General features: G+C 51.0%; 1 long non-coding RNA gene across 1 annotated transcript; it reads right to left on the bottom strand.

Moving 5' to 3' along the window:
• Window positions 1-15: 15 nt before the first annotated feature.
• On the bottom strand, window positions 16-608 carry LOC139834094 (uncharacterized). Its single transcript, XR_011749420.1, has 3 exons — window positions 545-608; window positions 181-444; window positions 16-102 (listed from the first exon to the last, which is right to left on the bottom strand). It is a non-coding gene; the product is annotated as an uncharacterized lncRNA (long non-coding RNA).
• Window positions 609-24205: the final 23597 nt, after the last annotated feature.

The raw sequence follows: 24205 nt of genomic DNA, 5'->3' as shown, positions 1-24205 counted from the left end.
CGCCTTCACGAATCTCGCGCCCGTGAAACTCCAGAAGAGAAAGTGCGTCAAGGAGAGGATCGTTGACAGGATTATCCAGATCAAAATCCTGGTTTGTTTGGGCTGCCACACGAGACAAGACATCAGTCAAACAATCAAGAAACAGAAGTGCGATAAAATAAAAGGGATTGATAATATTACTCAGAGTACGTCGACTTTGCGACTTCAAACGCTTGAGGATTCCTTCGTCACGAGAAGCTTGTGCAGCTTTGAGCTCATCCAAGGCAGTTGTCGCATCCTCAAGTTTCTTCTGCAGTTCCTCGACACCAGCAGCTTTCGCCTTAGCTTCATCAGCTTCGACCTTGGCTTTGCTAGCAGCGAGTTCGGCTTTCTTGCGAGCCGCCTCACTTTGCTCAAGTTTTTGAGCCAGTGCGTCGGCGCGTTCGTTAGCCTCTGCAAATTTCTCTGTCGAGATATGGAAAAAAGAGAGAAGAAAGATCAAAAAATCGCGGCAAGCAACAGGAGTGACAAATTAAGGAAAAACGACAAGTATGACAGTCGTTACCTTCGGCTCTATTAGCATATTCACGGTACCCAATAAATTGGGAACCGATGCGGAGAAGATCCTTTATCATAGGCTGTTCAACGTGAACACAGTAAGAGAAACATCGGCATAAAAAAAAAAAAAAAAAAAAAAGAGATGTGAAGAAATAAAATAAAGAAAATATAGATGTCGACAAACTTACATCATCTAGGAGCGGGGCGACGAACTGCCCAACCGAGGGGCAGAATCAACAATCTTTTCAACCCGTGCCCTTTTTGGTGAAGGGGCACGGGGCTCGAAGGAGTAGATGTATCAACATTTTGTTGAGGAGGCGACGATTCCTCCCCTTCAACTGGTTTTTCTGAAATTACTAAAGTATGTGACGTACTCGTTCGAGCAGCCACATCTAAAGTTGGAGTTTCTTCATCATCACTGTGACAAAATAGTGGCAGCATAAAAAGCAAGGCAAAATAAAATTCTTCAAATAAAAAAGGAAAAGAGCAAGGAACCTACGAGCTGATGATACTCTCGATGTATGGATCATAAGCTGCTTTTCGAGGTGCGGGAGCGCTTTCTTCGGGTTTCGAGGTCCCGGAATCTTCGGCATTGCTCCTTTTCCTTTTGCTCTTCGGAGAAACAGCGGGGAGGAGGAGATTGTGCTGATGTTGTATCTTCGAGAGGCAGCATCCTTCTCGGTAGATCCCGCAGATTTTCGAGAATCTGCGGGTTCATTCACAAAAGAGGGGTCTCCTGGTTGACATCATCGACAACGGCTCTTTCTTCGACCTCTCCATCCTCGGGAAGAGGAGGAAGGGAAGCCATAGTAGGATGATTCTACAAAGAAATAGTGACAAAAGAGAATAAGTGAGATACCACCGCAAATAAGATACGAGGAACAGTTCAAAACAAGATAAAACTTCGAGAAGACAAAATACCTCGGGAAGAGGATTGGAAGCACCGTATGGTTCCACTCGACAGAGGAGGGAATAGGATCCTTCTTGCCTAATCGAGAAATTCTTCGAACCAATTTTTCCAAGTCCTTTACGTAAAGATCACTGGAGATTCTGTTGGCGTCATTTTCACCGTAATACGTCCAAAGGGGATTTTTGCGAGCCCGAAGAGGCTGCACTCTAATCCTAAGGAAGTAGGCGATAATTTGAACACCAGATAGCTCTTTGCCTCGAGTGTTTTGAAGATGACGGATACGAGCCATGAGCGCCTCTGTCGCTTTTTCTCTTCTTCGAAGCTTCGGCATCCCAGAACGGCGACGCTGAATCCCGGCACTTCCGTCGAAAGGAACTATGTTGTGCTCCACAGAATTGGCGCTTTCTTCGTGGATGTAGAGCCATCTCTTGCGCCATCCTTGGACAGTCGGGAAACTTGACGTCGAAGTAATCGACATCGGTGCGGACACAGATAACAACGCCACCTATGTTATAGGTGACGTTGTGAGAGCCATTGCGGCGGAGGCAGAAAATACGCTTCCACAGAGCCCAATTAGGAGGGACTCCGAGGAAGCATTCGCAAAGGGTGATAAAAATAGAAATGTGGAGGATGGAATTGGGAGTCGGTTGGTGCAGTGAATCCCATAAACAAAGAGAAGACCGCGGAGAAAATCATGAATTGGGGTAGAGAGGCCACGGATGAGATGATCAACAAAACTAACCCGATACTCCATTGGAGGCTTGGGGTAGCTTTCTTCGCTAGGAAAGCGGATGGCGTCCTCCTTCGTCATGAGGCCGAGCCTCTTCAGCGTGTTGATGTCTTGATTGGAGATTTTGGATCTCTCCCACTCAAGATCCTCGGCGGCCATCTTGGATTCCGGCGTCTTTGTGGCGGAAGTCGGACGCGTGCGCGGTGGCATCAACGGCAAGGCGAGCAATGTATGTGCGTACGGAAGATTGGAGAGAGTTGGGCGCGGGGAAGTTTTGCGAAAAGGAACAGTGAGCGGCGCAAGCGAGGGATGAACGAAGGTTGAAGAAGGGTTTATATAAGATTCGGGTGAAGCGGTGTGCCGTTGGATGAAGAAATCGTGTGGTGAGGATGGATCTTCTAGACACAAGGGCAAAAGAGTATTTTTACCGAAATAGGCGTTACCGTACGTGCGCCAGAAAAGCGGAGGACGTGTGTCCACTACTTGCACGACGTGTCAACGTGGTGAAAGCAATGGACCCACAGACGTAAAATTCACGACTACTTGTCAAGGATGAAGTAAATTTGATTAAGTGAAGAATGTCGACAAGGAAGTATTCAGAGATTGGCGACAGGATGAAATATTCAATACTTCGGGAGCCTTTGATCAAATACAAGTTTTTGCCCAAATGCTCGGGGGCTACTCCGACAAAAAGTAAAATTTCGAGTATGACAATATAGAAAATGTTGAGCCTACAACCAAGCACAAGTTCTTGGCTGTAGCCTCGGGGGCTACTCCCATCGGGAACGCTGTTCGCGTGCCCGATGAAATTAACAAAGGAAAAATAGAAGAGCAAGAGAGTATATTTCGAGTTATAATTAACTCTACATATACTCCCATCGGAGAACAATATAAGTCATATTTGACTCAATAAAATGTGCCATTCCAACAGCCGGAAAAGCACTCGACAATATATTCTCGGGACGCCAAAGTTGCGATCAATTTCTGAATGCCGCAAATTTGCGAAGGTAAGACCCCTTAATCCATTCTCGCGGGCGTGGCATCGCCAAAGATCGCGCTCTGCTACTTTTATCCGTATCAACAGATACGAAGAAAAATCCTAACGGACGCGTTAGGTACCCGATAAATTTGACTCGGGACTCGACGTAATGGTAAGACCTTAAGCGGCACCTGTCGAAGTTTACACCAGTATCCCGAGATCATGTCCAGGGACGTGATTTTGAAGTAGGTTTTTGCGGATTGCCACTAGAGCAGTTAACTAGTACCTGATCCGTCAGATGAACTAGCCCCAATTACCAATATCCCTGTACAATATAGAATTTTATGAGAAGAAATATAGAAAGTTAAGGCTTTCGGGTAAAAATAAACAGTGGAGATTTTCCCTGACTTTACAATTCAAGCAAAATCTCGGGGGCTACTGACATAGGCATCCCAAATGGGCCTGCCGAATATAGTACCCGGGGTTTATTGAAGGCCCACTACCCGAAGAATAAGAAGATTCGGGAGCCCAAGATGCGTTTAAGGAAGAAATAGAGTTGTAATAGGAAGTGTTGTTTGTAATCTGGCGGGACGAGTTAGAAACCGTCCCGGACTCTGTAAACTTGTATAGCACGAATCCCTCGGCTTCACCTCATATATAAGGGGGAGTCGAGGGACAAAAGAGAGAATCGAATCATTGTCTGCAAACCCTAGTTTTCACAATCGTCGAGTACTTTTCGGCTGAAACCTTCGAGATCTACTTACCCTCTACTTCTAACTAAACCCTAGCCTACAATCCATAGGCATTGACAAGTTAATCCCTTGTCACCTAGGGAATGGCCCCAAAAGTTGTGTGTGTCCACATGGCATGCAAAAAAGTGATTTGAGATGGTTCTATATCCAATGCTACCCCCTCCGGGTGTGCCCGGCTTCTCGGACATGGGGTTCCTACACTTAGGCAGATTCTGCATGTATAGGGGGAACTCCCTGAGGTGAACCGGAGAGAACCTTGGGATCATAGGGTATGGTACTTGTTTCCACATGTACCTATGACCTAACCAAGCTCAAACGTAGGCATACGCCCACCGGGGGAACCCCGATGGGATGCGATCAAAGGGGTAGACTACGCGGTCAACGTAACTAGGGTTTCGTCGAAATCGAGCATCGGACCTAGGGAATGGCCCCAAAAGTTGTGTGTGTCCACATGGCATGCAAAAGTGATTTGAGATGGTTCTATATCCAATGCTACCCCTCCGGGTGTGCCCGGCTTCTCGGACATGGGGTTCCTACACTTAGGCGGATTCTCGCATGTATAGGGGGAACTCCCTGAGGTGAACCGGAGAGAACCTTGGGATCATAGGGTATGGTACTTGTTTCCACATGTACCTATGACCTAACCAAGCTCAAACGTAGGCATACGCCCACCGGGGGAACCCCGATGGGATGCAGTCAAAGGGGTAGACGGCGCGGTCAACAGAACTAGGGTTTCGTCAGAAATCGAGCATCGGACCTAGGGAATGGCCCCAAAAGTTGTGTGTGTCCACATGGCATGCAAAAAAGTGATTTGAGATGGTTCTATATCCAATGCTACCCCCTCCGGGTGTGCCCGGCTTCTCGGACATGGGGTTCCTACACTTAGGCAGATTCTGCATGTATAGGGGGGAACTCCCTCGGAGGTGAACCGGAGAGAACCTTGGGATCATAGGGTATGGTACTTGTTTCCACATGTACCTATGACCTAACCAAGCTCAAACGTAGGCATACGCCCACCGGGGGAACCCCGATGGGATGCAGTCAAAGGGGTAGACGGCGCGGTCAACAGAACTAGGGTTTCGTCATAAATCGAGCATCGGACCTAGGGAATGGCCCCAAAAGTTGTGTGTGTCCACATGGCATGCAAAAAAGTGATTTGAGATGGTTCTATATCCAATGCTACCCCCTCCGGGTGTGCCCGCTTCTCGGACATGGGGTTCCTACACTTAGGCGGGTCTGCATGTATAGGGGGGAACTCCCTCGGAGGTGAACCGGAGAGAACCTTGGGATCATAGGGTATGGTACTTGTTTCCACATGTACCTATGACCTAACCAAGCTCAAACGTAGGCATACGCCCACCGGGGGAACCCCGATGGGATGCAGTCAAAGGGGTAGACGGCACGGTCAACAGAACTAGGGTTTCGTCAGAAATCGAGCATCGGACCTAGGGAATGGCCCCAAAAGTTGTGTGTGTCCACATGGCATGCACAAAAGTGATTTGAGATGGTTCTATATCCAATGCTACCCCCTCCGGGTGTGCCCGGCTTCTCGGACATGGGGTTCCTACACTTAGGCAGATTCTGCATGTATAGGGGGAACTCCCTCGGAGGTGAACCGAGAGAACCTTGGGATCATAGGGTATGGTACTTGTTTCCACATGTACCTATGACCTAACCAAGCTCAAACGTAGGCATACGCCCACCGGGGGAACCCCGATGGGATGCAGTCAAAGGGGTAGACGGCGCGGTCAACAGAACTAGGGTTTCGTCAGAAATCGAGCATCGGACCTAGGGAATGGCCCCAAAAGTTGTGTGTGTCCACATGGCATGCAAAAAAGTGATTTGAGATGGTTCTATATCCAATGCTACCCCCTCCGGGTGTGCCCGGCTTCTCGGACATGGGGTTCCTACACTTAGGCAGATTCTGCATGTATAGGGGGGAACTCCCTCTGAGGTGAACCGGAGAGAACCTTGGGATCATAGGGTATGGTACTTGTTTCCACATGTACCTATGACCTAACCAAGCTCAAACGTAGGCATACGCCCACCGGGGAACCCCGATGGGATGCGATCAAAGGGGTAGACGGCGCGGTCAACGTAACTAGGGTTTCGTCGAGGAAATCGAGCATCGGACCTAGGGAATGGCCCCAAAAGTTGTGTGTGTCCACATGGCATGCAAAAAGTGATTTGAGATGGTTCTATATCCAATGCTACCCCCTCCGGGTGTGCCCGCTTCTCGGACATGGGGTTCCTACACTTAGGCAGATTCTGCATGTATAGGGGGGAACTCCCTCGGAGGTGAACCGGAGAGAACCTTGGGATCATAGGGTATGGTACTTGTTTCCACATGTACCTATGACCTAACCAAGCTCAAAAGTAGGCATACGCCCACCGGGGGAACCCGATGGGATGCGATCAAAGGGGTAGACGAGCGCGGTCAATGAGAACTAGGGTTTCGTCGTAAATCGAGCATCGGACCTAGGGAATGGCCCCAAAAGTTGTGTGTGTCCACATGGCATGCAAAAAGTGATTTGAGATGGTTCTATATCCAATGCTACCCCTCCGGGTGTGCCCGGCTTCTCGGACATGGGGTTCCTACACTTAGGCAGATTCTGCATGTATAGGGGGGAACTCCCTCGGAGGTGAACCGGAGAGAACCTTGGGATCATAGGGTATGGTACTTGTTTCCACATGTACCTATGACCTAACCAAGCTCAAACGTAGGCATACGCCCACCGGGGGAACCCGATGGGATGCGATCAAAGGGGTAGACGGCGCGGTCACCGTAACTAGGGTTTCGTCGTAAATCGAGCATCGGACCTAGGGAATGGCCCCAAAAGTTGTGTGTGTCCACATGGCATGCAAAAAAGTGATTTGAGATGGTTCTATATCCAATGCTACCCCCTCCGGTGTGCCCGGCTTCCTGGACATGGGGTTCCTACACTTAGGCAGATTCTGCATGTATAGGGGGGAACTCCCTCGGAGGTGAACCGGAGAGAACCTTGGGATCATAGGGTATGGTACTTGTTTCCACATGTACCTATGACCTAACCAAGCTCAAACGTAGGCATACGCCCACCGGGGGAACCCCGATGGGATGCAGTCAAAGGGGTAGACGGCGCGGTCAACAGAACTAGGGTTTCGTCAGAAATCGAGCATCGGACCTAGGGAATGGCCCCAAAAGTTGTGTGTGTCCACATGGCATGCAAAAAAGTGATTTGAGATGGTTCTATATCCAATGCTACCCCCTCCGGGTGTGCCCGGCTTCTCGGACATGGGGTTCCTACACTTAGGCAGATTTCTGCATGTATAGGGGGAACTCCCTGAGGTGAACCGGAGAGAACCTTGGGATCATAGGGTATGGTACTTGTTTCCACATGTACCTATGACCTAACCAAGCTCAAACGTAGGCATACGCCCACCGGGGGAACCCCGATGGGATGCAGTCAAAGGGGTAGACGGCGCGGTCAACAGAACTAGGGTTTCGTCAGAAATCGAGCATCGGACCTAGGGAATGGCCCCAAAAGTTGTGTGTGTCCACATGGCATGCAAAAAAGTGATTTGAGATGGTTCTATATCCAATACTACCCCCTCCGGGTGTGCCCGGCTTCTCGGACATGGGGTTCCTACACTTGTGCGCATTCTCGCATGTATAGGGGAACTCCCTGAGGTGAACCGGAGAGAACCTTGGGATCATAGGGTATGGTACTTGTTTCCACATGTACCTATGACCTAACCAAGCTCAAACGTAGGCATACGCCCACCGGGGGAACCCCGATGGGATGCGATCAAAGGGGTAGACGGCGCGGTCAACGTAACTAGGGTTTCGTCGTAAATCGAGCATCGGACCTAGGGAATGGCCCCAAATGTTGTGTTTGTCCACTTGTCATGCATTAAAGTGATTTGAGATGGTTCTATATCCAATGCTACCCCCTCCGGGTGTGCCCGGCTTCTCGGACATGGGGTTCCTACACTTAGGCAGATTCTGCATGTATAGGGGGGAACTCCCTCGGAGGTGAACCGGAGAGAACCTTGGGATCATAGGGTATGGTACTTGTTTCCACATGTACCTATGACCTAACCAAGCTCAAACGTAGGCATACGCCCACCGGGGGAACCCCGATGGGATGCAGTCAAAGGGGTAGACGGCGTGGTCAAATGAACTAGGGTTTCGTATTAAATCGAGCATCGGACCTAGGGAATGGCCCCAAAAGTTGTGTGTGTCCACATGGCATGCAAAAAAGTGATTTGAGATGGTTCTATATCCAATGCTACCCCCTCCGGGTGTGCCCGGCTTCTCGGACATGGGGTTCCTACACTTAGGCGTATTCTGCATGTATAGGGGGAACTCCCTGAGGTGAACCGGAGAGAACCTTGGGATCATAGGGTATGGTACTTGTTTCCACATGTACCTATGACCTAACCAAGCTCAAACGTAGGCATACGCCCACCGGGGGAACCCCGATGGGATGCGGTCAAAGGGGTAGACGGCGCGGTCAACAGAACTAGGGTTTCGTCGTAAATCGAGCATCGGACCTAGGGAATGGCCCCAAAAGTTGTGTGTGTCCACATGGCATGCAAAAAGTGATTTGAGATGGTTCTATATCCAATGCTACCCTCCGGTGTGCCCGGCTTCTCGGACATGGGGTTCCTACACTTAGGCAGATTCTCGCATGTATAGGGGGAACTCCCTGAGGTGAACCGGAGAGAACCTTGGGATCATAGGGTATGGTACTTGTTTCCACATGTACCTATGACCTAACCAAGCTCAAACGTAGGCATACGCCCACCGGGGAACCCCGATGGGATGCAATCAAAGGGGTAGACGGCGCGGTCAACGTAACTAGGGTTTCGTCGTAAATCGAGCATCGGACCTAGGGAATGGCCCCAAAAGTTGTGTGTGTCCACATGGCATGCAAAAAAGTGATTTGAGATGGTTCTATATCCAATGCTACCCTCCGGTGTGCCCGGCTTCTCGGACATGGGGTTCCTACACTTAGGCGCATTCTCGCATGTATAGGGGAACTCCCTCGGAGGTGAACCGGAGAGAACCTTGGGATCATAGGGTATGGTACTTGTTTCCACATGTACCTATGACCTAACCAAGCTCAAACGTAGGCATACGCCCACCGGGGAACCCGATGGGATGCGATCAAAGGGGTAGACGGCGCGGTCAACAGAACTAGGGTTTCGTTAGAAATCGAGCATCGGACCTAGGGAATGGCCCCAAAAGTTGTGTGTGTCCACATGGCATGCACAAAAGTGATTTGAGATGGTTCTATATCCAATGCTACCCCCTCCGGGTGTGCCCGGCTTCTCGGACATGGGGTTCCTACACTTAGGCAGATTCTGCATGTATAGGGGGGAACTCCCTCGGAGGTGAACCGGAGAGAACCTTGGGATCATAGGGTATGGTACTTGTTTCCACATGTACCTATGACCTAACCAAGCTCAAACGTAGACATACGCCCACCGGGGGAACCCCGATGGGATGCAGTCAAAGGGGTAGACGGCGCGGTCAACGTAACTAGGGTTTCGTCGTAAATCGAGCATCGGACCTAGGGAATGGCCCCAAAAGTTGTGTGTGTCCACATGGCATGCAAAAAAGTGATTTGAGATGGTTCTATATCCAATGCTACCCCCTCCGGGTGTGCCCGGCTTCTCGGACATGGGGTTCCTACACTTAGGCAGATTCTGCATGTATAGGGGGGAACTCCCTCGGAGGTGAACCAGAGAGAACCTTGGGATCATAGGGTATGGTACTTGTTTCCACATGTACCTATGACCTAACCAAGCTCAAACGTAGGCATACGCCCACCGGGGGAACCCCGATGGGATGCAGTCAAAGGGGTAGACGGCGCGGTCAACAGAACTAGGGTTTCGTCGTAAATCGAGCATCGGACCTAGGGAATGGCCCCAAAAGTTTTGTGTGTCCACATGGCATGCAAAAAAGTGATTTGAGATGGTTCTATATCCAATGCTACCCTCCGGTGTGCCCGGCTTCTCGGACATGGGGTTCCTACACTTAGGCGTATTCGCATGTATAGGGGGAACTCCCTGAGGTGAACCTGAGAGAACCTTGGGATCATAGGGTATGGTACTTGTTTCCACATGTACCTATGACCTAACCAAGCTCAAACGTAGGCATACGCCCACCGGGGGAACCCCGATGGGATGCAGTCAAAGGGGTAGACGGCGCGGTCAACAGAACTAGGGTTTCGTCAGAAATCGAGCATCAGACCTAGGGAATGGCCCCAAAAGTTGTGTGTGTCCACATGGCATGCAAAAAAGTGATTTGAGATGGTTCTATATCTAATGCTACCCCCTCCGGGTGTGCCCGGCTTCTCGGACATGGGGTTCCTACACTTAGGCAGATTCTGCATGTATAGGGGGGAACTCTCTGATGTTAAGCGGAGTGAACCTTGGGATCATAGGGTATGGTACTTGTTTCCACATGTACCTATGACCTAACCAAGCTCAAACGTAGGCATACGCCCACCGGGGAACCCCGATGGGATGCGATCAAAGGGGTAGACGGCGCGGTCACCGTAACTAGGGTTTCGTCGTAAATCGAGCATCGGACCTAGGGAATGGCCCCAAAAGTTATGTGTGTCCACATGGCATGCACAAAAGTGATTTGAGATGGTTCTATATCCAATGCTACCCTCCGGGTGTGCCCGGCTTCTCGGACATGGGGTTCCTACACTTAGGCAGATTCTCGCATGTATAGGGGAACTCCCTGAGGTGAACCGGAGAGAACCTTGGGATCATAGGGTATGGTACTTGTTTCCACATGTACCTATGACCTAACCAAGCTCAAACGTAGGCATACGCCCACCGGGGAACCCCGATGGGATGCATTCAAAGGGGTAGACGGCGCGGTCAACGTAACTAGGGTTTCGTCGTAAATCGAGCATCGGACCTAGGGAATGGCCCCAAAAGTTGTGTGTGTCCACATGGCATGCAAAAAAGTGATTTGAGATGGTTCTATATCCAATGCTACCCCTCCGGTGTGCCCGGCTTCTGGACATGGGGTTCCTACACTTAGGCGCATTCTCGCATGTATAGGGGAACTCCCTGAGGTGAACCGGAGAGAACCTTGGGATCATAGGGTATGGTACTTGTTTCCACATGTACCTATGACCTAACCAAGCTCAAACGTAGGCATACGCCCACCGGGGAACCCGATGGGATGCGATCAAAGGGGTAGACGGCGCGGTCAACAACTAGGGTTTCGTCGTAAATCGAGCATCGGACCTAGGGAATGGCCCCAAAAGTTGTGTGTGTCCACATGGCATGCAAAAAAGTGATTTGAGATGGTTCTATATCCAATGCTACCCTCCGGTGTGCCCGGCTTCTCGGACATGGGGTTCCTACACTTAGGCGCATTCTGCATGTATAGGGGGAACTCCCTGAGGTGAACCGGAGAGAACCTTGGGATCATAGGGTATGGTACTTGTTTCCACATGTACCTATGACCTAACCAAGCTCAAACGTAGGCATACGCCCACCGGGGAACCCCGATGGGATGCGATCAAAGGGGTAGACGGCGCGGTCAACGTAACTAGGGTTTCGTCGTAAATCGAGCATCGGACCTAGGGAATGGCCCCAAAAGTTGTGTGTGTCCACATGGCATGCAAAAAAGTGATTTGAGATGGTTCTATATCCAATGCTACCCCTCCGGTGTGCCCGGCTTCTCGGACATGGGGTTCCTACACTTAGGCGGATTCTCGCATGTATAGGGGGAACTCCTCTGAGGTGAACCGGAGAGAACCTTGGGATCATAGGGTATGGTACTTGTTTCCACATGTACCTATGACCTAACCAAGCTCAAACGTAGGCATACGCCCACCGGGGAACCCCGATGGGATGCGATCAAAGGTAGACGGCGCGGTCAACGTAACTAGGGTTTCGTCGTAAATCGAGCATCGGACCTAGGGAATGGCCCCAAAAGTTGTGTGTGTCCACATGGCATGCACAAAAGTGATTTGAGATGGTTCTATATCCAATGCTACCCTCCGGTGTGCCCGCTTCTGACATGGGGTTCCTACACTTAGGCAGATTCGCATGTATAGGGGAACTCCCTGAGGTGAACCTGAGAGAACCTTGGGATCATAGGGTATGGTACTTGTTTCCACATGTACCTATGACCTAACCAAGCTCAAACGTAGGCATACGCCCCACCGGGGGAACCCCGATGGGATGCGATCAAAGGGGTAGACGGCGCGCGGTCAACGTAACTAGGGTTTCGTCGGAAATCGAGCATCGGACCTAGGGAATGGCCCCAAAAGTTGTGTGTGTCCACATGGCATGCAAAAAAGTGATTTGAGATGGTTCTATATCCAATGCTACCCCTCCGGTGTGCCCGGCTTCTCGGACATGGGGTTCCTACACTTAGGCGGCATTCGCATGTATAGGGGGAACTCCCTGAGGTGAACAGGAGAGAACCTTGGGATCATAGGGTATGGTACTTGTTTCCACATGTACCTATGACCTAACCAAGCTCTAACGTTGGCATACGCCCACCGGGGAACCCCGATGGGATGCGATCAAAGGGGTAGACTCGCGGTCAACGTAACTAGGGTTTCGTCGTAAATCGAGCATCGGACCTAGGGAATGGCCCCAAAAGTTGTGTGTGTCCACATGGCATGCAAAAAAGTGATTTGAGATGGTTCTATATCCAATGCTACCCTCCGGTGTGCCCGGCTTCTGACATGGGGTTCCTACACTTAGGCAGATTCTGCATGTATAGGGGGGAACTCCCTCGGAGGTGAACCGGAGAGAACCTTGGGATCATAGGGTATGGTACTTGTTTCCACATGTACCTATGACCTAACCAAGCTCAAATGTAGGCATACGCCCACCGGGGGAACCCCGATGGGATGCAGTCAAAGGGGTAGACGGCGCGGTCAACAGAACTAGGGTTTCGTCGTAAATCGAGCATCGGACCTAGGGAATGGCCCCAAAAGTTGTGTGTGTCCACATGGCATGCAAAAAAGTGATTTGAGATGGTTCTATATCCAATGCTACCCTCCGGTGTGCCCGGCTTCTCGGACATGGGGTTCCTACACTTAGGCGCATTCTGCATGTATAGGGGGAACTCCCTGAGGTGAACCGGAGAGAACCTTGGGATCATAGGGTATGATACTTGTTTCCACATGTACCTATGACCTAACCAAGCTCAAACGTAGGCATACGCCCACCGGGGGAACCCCGATGGGATGCGATCAAAGGGGTAGACGGCGCGGTCAACGTAACTAGGGTTTCGTCGTAAATCGAGCATCGGACCTAGGGAATGGCCCCAAAAGTTGTGTGTGTCCACATGGCATGCACAAAAGTGATTTGAGATGGTTCTATATCCAATGCTACCCCCTCCGGGTGTGCCCGGCTTCTCGGACATGGGGTTCCTACACTTAGGCAGATTCTGCATGTATAGGGGGGAACTCCCTCGGAGGTGAACCTGAGAGAACCTTGGGATCATAGGGTATGGTACTTGTTTCCACATGTACCTATGACCTAACCAAGCTCAAACGTAGGCATACGCCCACCGGGGAACCCCGATGGGATGCGATCAAAGGGGTAGACGGCGCGGTCAATGTAACTAGGGTTTCGTCGAAATCGAGCATCGGACCTAGGGAATGGCCCCAAAAGTTGTGTGTGTCCACATGGCATGCAAAAAGTGATTTGAGATGGTTCTATATCCAATGCTACCCCTCCGGTGTGCCCGGCTTCTCGGACATGGGGTTCCTACACTTAGGCGCATTCTGCATGTATAGGGGAACTCCCTCGTAGGTGAACCGAGAGAACCTTGGGATCATAGGGTATGGTACTTGTTTCCACATGTACCTATGACCTAACCAAGCTCAAACGTAGGCATACGCCCACCGGGGAACCCCGATGGGATGCGATCAAAGGGGTAGACGGCGCGGTCACCGTAACTAGGGTTTCGTCGTAAATCGAGCATCGGACCTAGGGAATGGCCCCAAAAGTTGTGTGTGTCCACATGGCATGCAAAAAAGTGATTTGAGATGGTTCTATATCCAATGCTACCCTCCGGTGTGCCCGCTTCTCGGACATGGGGTTCCTACACTTAGGCGGATTCTGCATGTATAGGAACTCCCTCGGAGGTGAACCGGAGAGAACCTTGGGATCATAGGGTATGGTACTTGTTTCCACATGTACCTATGACCTAACCAAGCTCAAACGTAGGCATACGCCCACCGGGGAACCCCGATGGGATGCGATCAAAGGGGTAGACGGCGCGGTCAACGTAACTAGGGTTTCGTCGTAAATCGAGCATCGGACCTAGGGAATGGCCCCAAAAGTTGTGTGTGTCCACATGGCATGCACAAAAGTGATTTGAGATGGTTCTATATCCAATGCTACCCTCCGGTGTGCCCGCTTCTCGGACATGGGGTTCCTACACTTAGGCGGATTCGCATGTATAGGGGGAACTCCCTGAGGTGAACCGGAGAGAACCTTGGGATCATAGGGTATGGTACTTGTTTCCACATGTACCTATGACCTAACCAAGCTCAAACGTAGCATACGCCCACCGGGGAACCCCGATGGGATGCAACAAAGGGGTAGACGGCGCGGTCAACATAACTAGGGTTTCGTCAGAAATCGAGCATCGGACCTAGGGAATGGCCCCAAAAGTTGTGTGTGTCCACATGGCATGCAAAAAGTGATTTGAGATGGTTCTATATCCAATGCTACCCCTCCGGTGTGCCCGGCTTCTCGGACATGGGGTTCCTACACTTAGGCAGATTACGCATGTATAGGGGGAACTCCCTGAGGTGAACCGGAGAGAACCTTGGGATCATAGGGTATGGTACTTGTTTCCACATGTACCTATGACCTAACCAAGCTCAAACGTAGGCATACGCCCACCGGGGGAACCCCGATGGGATGCGATCAAAGGGGTAGACGGCGCGGTCAACGTAACTAGGGTTTCGTCGTAAATCGAGCATCGGACCTAGGGAATGGCCCCAAAAGTTGTGTGTGTCCACATGGCATGCAAAAAAGTGATTTGAGATGGTTCTATATCCAATGCTACCCTCCGGTGTGCCCGGCTTCTGACATGGGGTTCCTACACTTAGGCAGATTCGCATGTATAGGGGGAACTCCCTGAGGTGAACCGGAGAGAACCTTGGGATCATAGGGTATGGTACTTGTTTCCACATATACCTATGACCTAACCAAGCTCAAACGTAGGCATACGCCCACCGGGGAACCCCGATGGGATGCGATCAAAGGGGTAGACGGCGCGGTCAACGTAACTAGGGTTTCGTCGTAAATCGAGCATCGGACCTAGGGAATGGCCCCAAAAGTTGTGTGTGTCCACATGGCATGCACAAAAGTGATTTGAGATGGTTCTATATCCAATGCTACCCTCCGGTGTGCCCGGCTTCTCGGACATGGGGTTCCTACACTTAGGCGTATTCTCGCATGTATAGGGGGAACTCCCTGAGGTGAACCGGAGAGAACCTTGGGATCATAGGGTATGGTACTTGTTTCCACATGTACCTATGACCTAACCAAGCTCAAACGTAGGCATACGCCCACCGGGGGAACCCCGATGGGATGCGATCAAAGGGGTAGACGGCGCGGTCAACGTAACTAGGGTTTCGTCGTAAATCGAGCATCGGACCTAGGGAATGGCCCCAAAAGTTGTGTGTGTCCACATGGCATGCAAAAAAGTGATTTGAGATGGTTCTATATCCAATGCTACCCCTCCGGTGTGCCCGGCTTCTCGGACATGGGGTTCCTACACTTAGGCGTATTCTCGCATGTATAGGGGAACTCCCTGAGGTGAACCGGAGAGAACCTTGGGATCATAGGGTATGGTACTTGTTTCCACATGTACCTATGACCTAACCAAGCTCAAACGTAGGCATACGCCCACCGGGGAACCCCGATGGGATGCAGTCAAAGGGGTAGACGGCGCGGTCAACAGAACTAGGGTTTCGTCAGAAATCGAGCATCGGACCTAGGGAATGGCCCCAAAAGTTGTGTGTGTCCACATGTCATGCAAAAAAGTGATTTGAGATGGTTCTATATCCAATGCTACCCTCCGGTGTGCCCGCTTCTCGGACATGGGGTTCCTACACTTAGGCGGATTCTGCATGTATAGGGGGAACTCCTCGGAGGTGAACCGGAGAGAACCTTGGGATCATAGGGTATGGTACTTGTTTCCACATGTACCTATGACCTAACCAAGCTCAAACGTAGGCATACGCCCACCGGGGGAACCCCGATGGGATGCGATCAAAGGGGTAGACGGCGCGGTCAACGTAACTAGGGTTTCGTCGTAAATCGAGCATCGGACCTAGGGAATGGCCCCAAAAGTTGTGTGTGTCCACATGGCATGCACAAAAGTGATTTGAGATGGTTCTATATCCAATGCTACCCCTCCGGGTGTGCCCGCTTCTCGGACATGGGGTTCCTACACTTAGGCGATTCTCGCATCTATAGGGGAACTCCCTGAGGTGAACCGGAGAGAACCTTGGGATCATAGGGTATGGTACTTGTTTCCACATGTACCTATGACCTAACCAAGCTCAAACGTAGGCATACGCCCACCGGGGAACCCCGATGGGATGCGATCAAAGGGGTAGACGGCGCGGTCAACGTAACTAGGGTTTCGTCGTAAATCGAGCATCGGACCTAGGGAATGGCCCCAAAAGTTGTGTGTGTCCACATGGCATGCAAAAAAGTGATTTGAGATGGTTCTATATCCAATGCTACCTCCGGTGTGCCCGGCTTCTCGGACATGGGGTTCCTACACTTAGGCGCATTCTCGCATGTATAGGGGAACTCCCTCGGAGGTGAACCGGAGAGAACCTTGGGATCATAGGGTATGGTACTTGTTTCCACATGTGACGATGACCTAACCAAGCTCAAAGGTCGTCATACGGCCACCGGGTGAACCCCGATGGGATGCGATCAAAGGGGTAGATGGCGCGGTCAACCGTAACTAGGGTTTCGTCAAATCGAGCATCGGACCTAGGGAATGGCCCCAAAAGTTGTGTGTGTCCACATGGCATGCAAAAAAGTGATTTGAGATGGTTCTATATCCAATGCTACCCCTCCGGTGTGCCCGCTTCGGACATGGGGTTCCTACACTTAGGCGGATTCTCGCATGTATAGGGGAACTCCCTGAGGTGAACCGGAGAGAACCTTGGGATCATAGGGTATGGTACTTGTTTCCACATGTACCTATGACCTAACCAAGCTCAAACGTAGGCATACGCCCACCGGGGAACCCCGATGGGATGCGATCAAAGGGGTAGACTACGCGGTCAACAGAACTAGGGTTTCGTCAGAAATCGAGCATCGGACCTAGGGAATGGCCCCAAAAGTTGTGTGTGTCCACATGGCATGCAAAAAAGTGATTTGAGATGGTTCTATATCCAATGCTACCCCTCCGGTGTGCCCGGCTTCTCGGACATGGGGTTCCTACACTTAGGCGATTCTCGCATGTATAGGGGGAACTCCCTGAGGTGAACCGGAGAGAACCTTGGGATCATAGGGTATGGTACTTGTTTCCACATGTACCTATGACCTAACCAAGCTCAAACGTAGGCATACGCCCACCGGGGAACCCCGATGGGATGCGATCAAAGGGGTAGACGGCGCGGTCAACGTAACTAGGGTTTCGTCGTAAATCGAGTATCGGACCTAGGGAATGGCCCCAAAAGTTGTGTGTGTCCACATGGCATGCAAAAAAGTGATTTGAGATGGTTCTATATCCAATGCTACCCCCTCCGGTGTGCCCGCTTTGGACATGGGGTTCCTACACTTAGGCAGATTCTCGCATGTATAGGGGGAACTCCCTCGGAGGTGAACCGAGAGAACCTTGGGATCATAGGGTATGGTACTTGTTTCCACATGTACCTATGACCTAACCAAGCTCAAACGTAGGCATACGCCCACCGGGGGAACCCGATGGGATGCGATCAAAGGGGTAGACGGCGCGGTCAACGTAACTAGGGTTTCGTCGTAAATCGAGCATCGGACCTAGGGAATGGCCCCAAAAGTTGTGTGTGTCCACATGGCATGCACAAAAGTGATTTGAGATGGTTCTATATCCAATTCTACACACAACGGGTGTGCACGGCTTAACCGACATCGGGTTCCTACACTTAGGCAGAGTCTGCTTGTATAGGGGGAACTCCCTGAGGTGAACCGGAGAGAACCTTGGGATCATAGGGTATGGTACTTGTTTCCACATGTACCTATGACCTAACCAAGCTCAAACGTAGGCATACGCCCACCGGGGAACCCCGATGGGATGCGATCAAAGGGGTAGACTACACGCGGTCAACGTAACTAGGGTTTCGTCGTAAATCGAGTATCGGACCTAGGGAATGGCCCCAAAAGTTGTGTGTGTCCACATGGCATGCAAAAAAGTGATTTGAGATGGTTCTATATCCAATGCTACCCTCCGGTGTGCCCGGCTTCTCGGACATGGGGTTCCTACACTTAGGCGCATTCTCGCATGTATAGGGGGAACTCCCTGAGGTGAACCGGAGAGAACCTTGGGATCATAGGGTATGGTACTTGTTTCCACATGTACCTATGACCTAACCAAGCTCAAACGTAGGCATACGCCCACCGGGGAACCCCGATGGGATGCGATCAAAGGGGTAGACGGCGCGGTCAACGTAACTAGGGTTTCGTCGTAAATCGAGCATCGGACCTAGGGAATGGCCCCAAAAGTTGTGTGTGTCCACATGGCATGCAAAAGTGATTTGAGATGGTTCTATATCCAATGCTACCCCCTCCGGGTGTGCCCGGCTTCTGACATGGGGTTCCTACACTTAGGCATTCTCGCATGTATAGGGGGAACTCCCTGAGGTGAACCGGAGAGAACCTTGGGATCATAGGGTATGGTACTTGTTTCCACATGTACCTATGACCTAACCAAGCTCAAACGTAGGCATACGCCCACCGGGGAACCCCGATGGGATGCGATCAAAGGGGTACACGGCGCGGTCACCGTAACTAGGGTTTCGTCGTAAATCGAGCATCGGACCTAGGGAATGGCCCCAAAAGTTGTGTGTGTCCACATGGCATGCAAAAGTGATTTGAGATGGTTCTATATCCAATGCTACCCTCCGGGTGTGCCCGGCTTCTCGGACATGGGGTTCCTACACTTAGGCGGTTCTGCATGTATAGGGGGAACTCCCTGAGGTGAACCGGAGAGAACCTTGGGATCATAGGGTATGTTACTTGTTTCCACATGTACCTATGACCTAACCAAGCTCAAACGTAGGCATACGCCCACCGGGGGAACCCCGATGGGATGCGAACAAAGGGGTAGACTACGCGGTCAACGTAACTAGGGTTTCGTCGTAAATCAAGCATCGGACCTAGGGAATGGCCCCAAAAGTTGTGTGTGTCCACATGGCATGCAAAAAAGTGATTTGAGATGGTTCTATATCCAATGCTACCCCTCCGGTGTGCCCGGCTTCTCGGACATGGGGTTCCTACACTTAGGCGTATTCTCGCATGTATAGGGGAACTCCCTCGGAGGTGAACCGGAGAGAACCTTGGGATCATAGGGTATGGCACTTGTTTCCACATGTACCTATGACCTAACCAAGCTCAAACGTAGGCATACGCCCACCGGGGAACCCCGATGGGATGCGATCAAAGGGGTAGACGGCGCGGTCAACGTAACTAGGGTTTCGTCGTAAATCGAGCATCGGACCTAGGGAATGGCCCCAAAAGTTGTGTGTGTCCACATGGCATGCAAAAAAGTGATTTGAGATGGTTCTATATCCAATGCTACCCCCTCCGGGTGTGCCCGGCTTCTCGGACATGGGGTTCCTAAACTTAGGCACACTCTGCATGTATAGGGGGAACTCCCTGAGGTGAACCGGAGAGAACCTTGGGATCATAGGGTATGGTACTTGTTTCCACATGTACCTATGACCTAACCAAGCTCAAACGTAGGCATACGCCCACCGGGGAACCGATGGGATGCAATCAAAGGGGTAGACGGCGCGGTCACCGTAACTAGGGTTTCGTCGTAAATCGAGCATCGGACCTAGGGAATGGCCCCAAAAGTTGTGTGTGTCCACATGGCATGCAAAAAAGTGATTTGAGATGGTTCTATATCCAATGCTACCCCCTCCGGTGTGCCCGGCTGCGGACATGGGGTTCCTACACTTAGGCATTCTCGCATGTATAGGGGAACTCCCTGAGGTGAACCGGAGAGAACCTTGGGATCATAGGGTATGGTACTTGTTTCCACATGTACCTATGACCTAACCAAGCACAAACGTAGGCATACGCCCACCGCGGGAACCCCGATGGGAGGCAGTCAAAGGGGTACACGGCGCGGTCAACAGAACTAGGGTTTCGTCGTAAATCGAGCATCGGACCTAGGGAATGGCCCCAAAAGTTGTGTGTGTCCACATGGCATGCAAAAAAGTGATTTGAGATGGTTCTATATCCAATGCTACCCTCCGGTGTGCCCGGCTTCTCGGACATGGGGTTCCTACACTTAGGCAGATTCTCGCATGTATAGGGGGAACTCCCTGAGGTGAACCGGAGAGAACCTTGGGATCATAGGGTATGATACTTGTTTCCACATGTACCTATGACCTAACCAAGCTCAAACGTAGGCATACGCCCACCGGGGAACCCCGATGGGATGCGATCAAAGGGGTAGACGGCGCGGTCACCGTAACTAGGGTTTCGTCGTAAATCAAGCATCGGACCTAGGGAATGGCCCCAAAAGTTGTGTGTGTCCACATGGCATGCAAAAAAGTGATTTGAGATGGTTCTATATCCAATGCTACCCTCCGGTGTGCCCGGCTTCTCGGACATGGGGTTCCTACACTTAGGCAGATTCTCGCATGTATAGGGGGAACTCCCTGAGGTGAACCGGAGAGAACCTTGGGATCATAGGGTATGGCACTTGTTTCCACATGTACCTATGACCTAACCAAGCTCAAACGTAGGCATACGCCCACCGGGGGAACCCGATGGGATGCGATCAAAGGGGTAGACGGCGCGGTCAACCGTAACTAGGGTTTCGTCGAAATCTAGCATCGGACCTAGGGAATGGCCCCAAAAGTTGTGTGTGTCCACATGGCATGCAAAAAAGTGATTTGAGATGGTTCTATATCCAATGCTACCCTCCGGTGTGCCCGGCTTCTCGGACATGGGGTTCCTACACTTAGGCGCATTCTCGCATGTATAGGGGAACTCCCTGAGGTGAACCGGTGAGAACCTTGGGATCATAGGGTTTGGTACTTGTTTCCACATGTACCTATGACATAACCAAGCTCAAACGTAGGCATACGCCCACCGGGGAACCCGATGGGATGCGATCAAAGGGGTAGACGGCGCGGTCAACGTAACTAGGGTTTCGTCGTAAATCGAGCATCGGACCTAGGGAATGGCCCCAAAAGTTGTGTGTGTCCACATGGCATGCAAAATTGTGATTTTAGTTGGTTATATATCAAATGCTGCCCCGTCCGTGTGTGCCCGGCTTCTCGGACATGGGGTTCCTACACTTAGGCAGATTCTGCATGTATAGGGGGGAACTCCCTCGGAGGTGAACCGGAGAGAACCTTGGGATCATAGGGTATGGTACTTGTTTCCACATGTACCTATGACCTAACCAAGCTCAAACGTAGGCATACGCCCACCGGGGGAACCCCGATGGGATGCAGTCAAAGGGGTAGACGGCGCGGTCAACAGAACTAGGGTTTCGTCAGAAATCGAGCATCGGACCTAGGGAATGGCCCCAAAAGTTGTGTGTGTCCACATGGCATGCACATGTACCTATGACCTAACCGTCGACACACTTTGAGGATGGACAAAGGAGGTCTAACTAGAAGACAACAAACATGCATAGATAGGAGTCCGCAACCATTTTTACATTACAAAGTGCGTTAGTCGGGGTTGAACTTGAGACCTCCCGACTCTTATATTATATTGAATTAATGCACTAGCTAATAATTCGAACGGTTAGAAAGGACTAGGCTATATATTTTAGCGGGCGATAAATGAGCATGGATGAGCACCGAGGAGAAGAACATGTGCGGTGTAGCCGTAAATCCTAAACCTTGGTATTCTTGGCTTGAAGTTTTGATAAAAAAAACATGTATATACATATATGGATGCATACACACATCTATAATACAAATAGAAAAAGAGTCTAAAAATAAAAAAAAAAGGTGTGCCGACGGTCACCGTCGGCACAAGCTGGCCGTCGGCACAGAACCCCACTTAAGTGGGGTCGACGCGGGCCGCCCTGCCTCACCCTCAAACGCCCTTCCCCCCGCGCCCACGCCCTTCCCCCCGCGCGCGCCGCCGCATGCCTGCCCGCGCCGCTCGCCGTCCTCCCGACCGCCGCCGCCCGCTGGCCGCGCCGCCGCTGCCGCACCCTCCCCGCGCCCACGCCTGCCCCCGCCCAGCCGCCGCCGCCGCCTGCGCACCCTCTCCCGGCCCGCGCCACGCCCTGCCCGCGCTCGCCGCCGTCCTCGACCCGCCGCTCCTGCCCGCTGCCGCCGCCGTCCTCCCGGCCGCCGCCGCCTGCCCCAGCCGTCCCCGCCGCAGCCATCCATCAAGCGCTGTCCCGTAGCCTCGCCTGCCCCGGTAAGTTTCTTTTTTTTCCGCTTTTTAGTTTTTGCAATTAGGTAGGTAATTGTAATTGTAATGTAATGTAAATTTGCAAATTGAAATTGAAATGAAGTAAACAATTTGCAAATTGAAATTGAAATTGAATTGAAATTGAAATTGAAATTGAAATTGAAAATAGAATTCTAATTGTAAATTTGCAAATTGAAATAGAATTTGCAAATTGAAATGAAGTAAAGAATTTGGAAATTGAAATTGAAATTGTAATGTAAATTGAAATGAAAATGAAGGAATAGAAATGGAAATTGAAATTTGCATTGACAAATTTTTATTATTTTAACTAGGTACCGTAGTGAGCATCCCGCGTGACGACCCCGGATCTTGCGGTGCATCTCTACGGCCGTCGACATCGCCGGTTGTTCGACTACTTCCTCTACAGCCGAGGGTGAGCTGAATTGCCGACTCCCCCTTCGCATTTTTTATGTCATTAGATTTAATTTATCCGTCAAGTCGCGTAACCTAGGTGTCAATTCCCGTCCGCAAGCGTTACGCGGATAACTATGCATTAGTGGTCAGCATATTTTGAACCGTAACGCTTGTGGCATTTACGGGATAGCCGCGGACCCGTAGTTGGGCACGTTTTCCATGTTGCTCGGGTGCGAGACAGATTTCGTCGCCGCCTCCCCGTTGTTCTCCGGATGCACATCCTCTCGGCTTTTTGCCGAGACGTGTATCGGGAGAGCAGCGGGGAGGTGCTGCCGAAATTGTCTCGCACCCGAGCAGAACGTGGAGAACGTACCCAACTACGGGTCCGGGGGCTGCTAGGAGCCCACCTAGTAGAGATGTAGGTTGATGCACGCGTTTTCGCCGGTAGAAAAATAAAAATATGATGCATTCAATTTCATGCTACTATTTGTTGTTTGTCACGCAATAAAGCAGGATGGCTGATAATGAGTGGATGTACAGTGGCCGTGTTAGTTCGACTCAAGTGACAGATGAATGGAAATGGAAGACCGATTTGTTAGTGAAGGAGTTAGCTCGTGGTTCGAAGGGGATTGTTCGTCCCCGTTGCCCTTGCAATGTCTGCAGGAGGCGTCATCCTAAGGATATTCTAGAGATGACTAAACACCTTTGGTGGAATGGGTATATGCGTGACTACGACCCGCCGGTCGACTTTTCTCGGCACGAACGTGATAGAGGTGAGGTGATGCGGCAGCGGATCGATGGCAATGAGAACGATGGCATCTTAAACTTGCTAGATGATCTTCGGGATGCTGACATGCCAGAGTTACCATGGGACGAACAGTCTGAACCGGAGGAACCGCCTGAACCGGAGGGACCGCCACAACCGGAGGAACTTCCAGAGGAGGAACCTGAGCCAACCGCGAGGGCCTTCATTGATATGATGGCCTCAGCTAGGAGGCCTCTATACCCGGGTGCAAAAATGTCTCAACTTGATGGCATCACGCAGTTGCTAGCCGACAAGTGCATGTTGAGAGTACTCGAGCATCCTTTGAAAAGACTCTGAGCACAGTAGGTAACATGTTGCCTGAAGGTCATTGCTTGCCCAAGACCATGTACGAAACGAAGAAAATCTTGAAAGCATTGAAAATGGATTATGTAACATATGATGTCTGTCCAAAACTTTGCCTTTTGTTTTGGAAAGACTATGCGGATGACAAGTACTGTGCCAA

Source organism: Lolium perenne, chromosome 7, assembly GCF_019359855.2.
Source record: "Lolium perenne isolate Kyuss_39 chromosome 7, Kyuss_2.0, whole genome shotgun sequence".
NCBI classification, from domain to species: domain Eukaryota; kingdom Viridiplantae; phylum Streptophyta; class Magnoliopsida; order Poales; family Poaceae; genus Lolium; species Lolium perenne.
The sequence above is the reverse complement of the archived record's forward strand: the minus strand, read 5'-3'. Positions and strand labels throughout refer to the sequence as shown.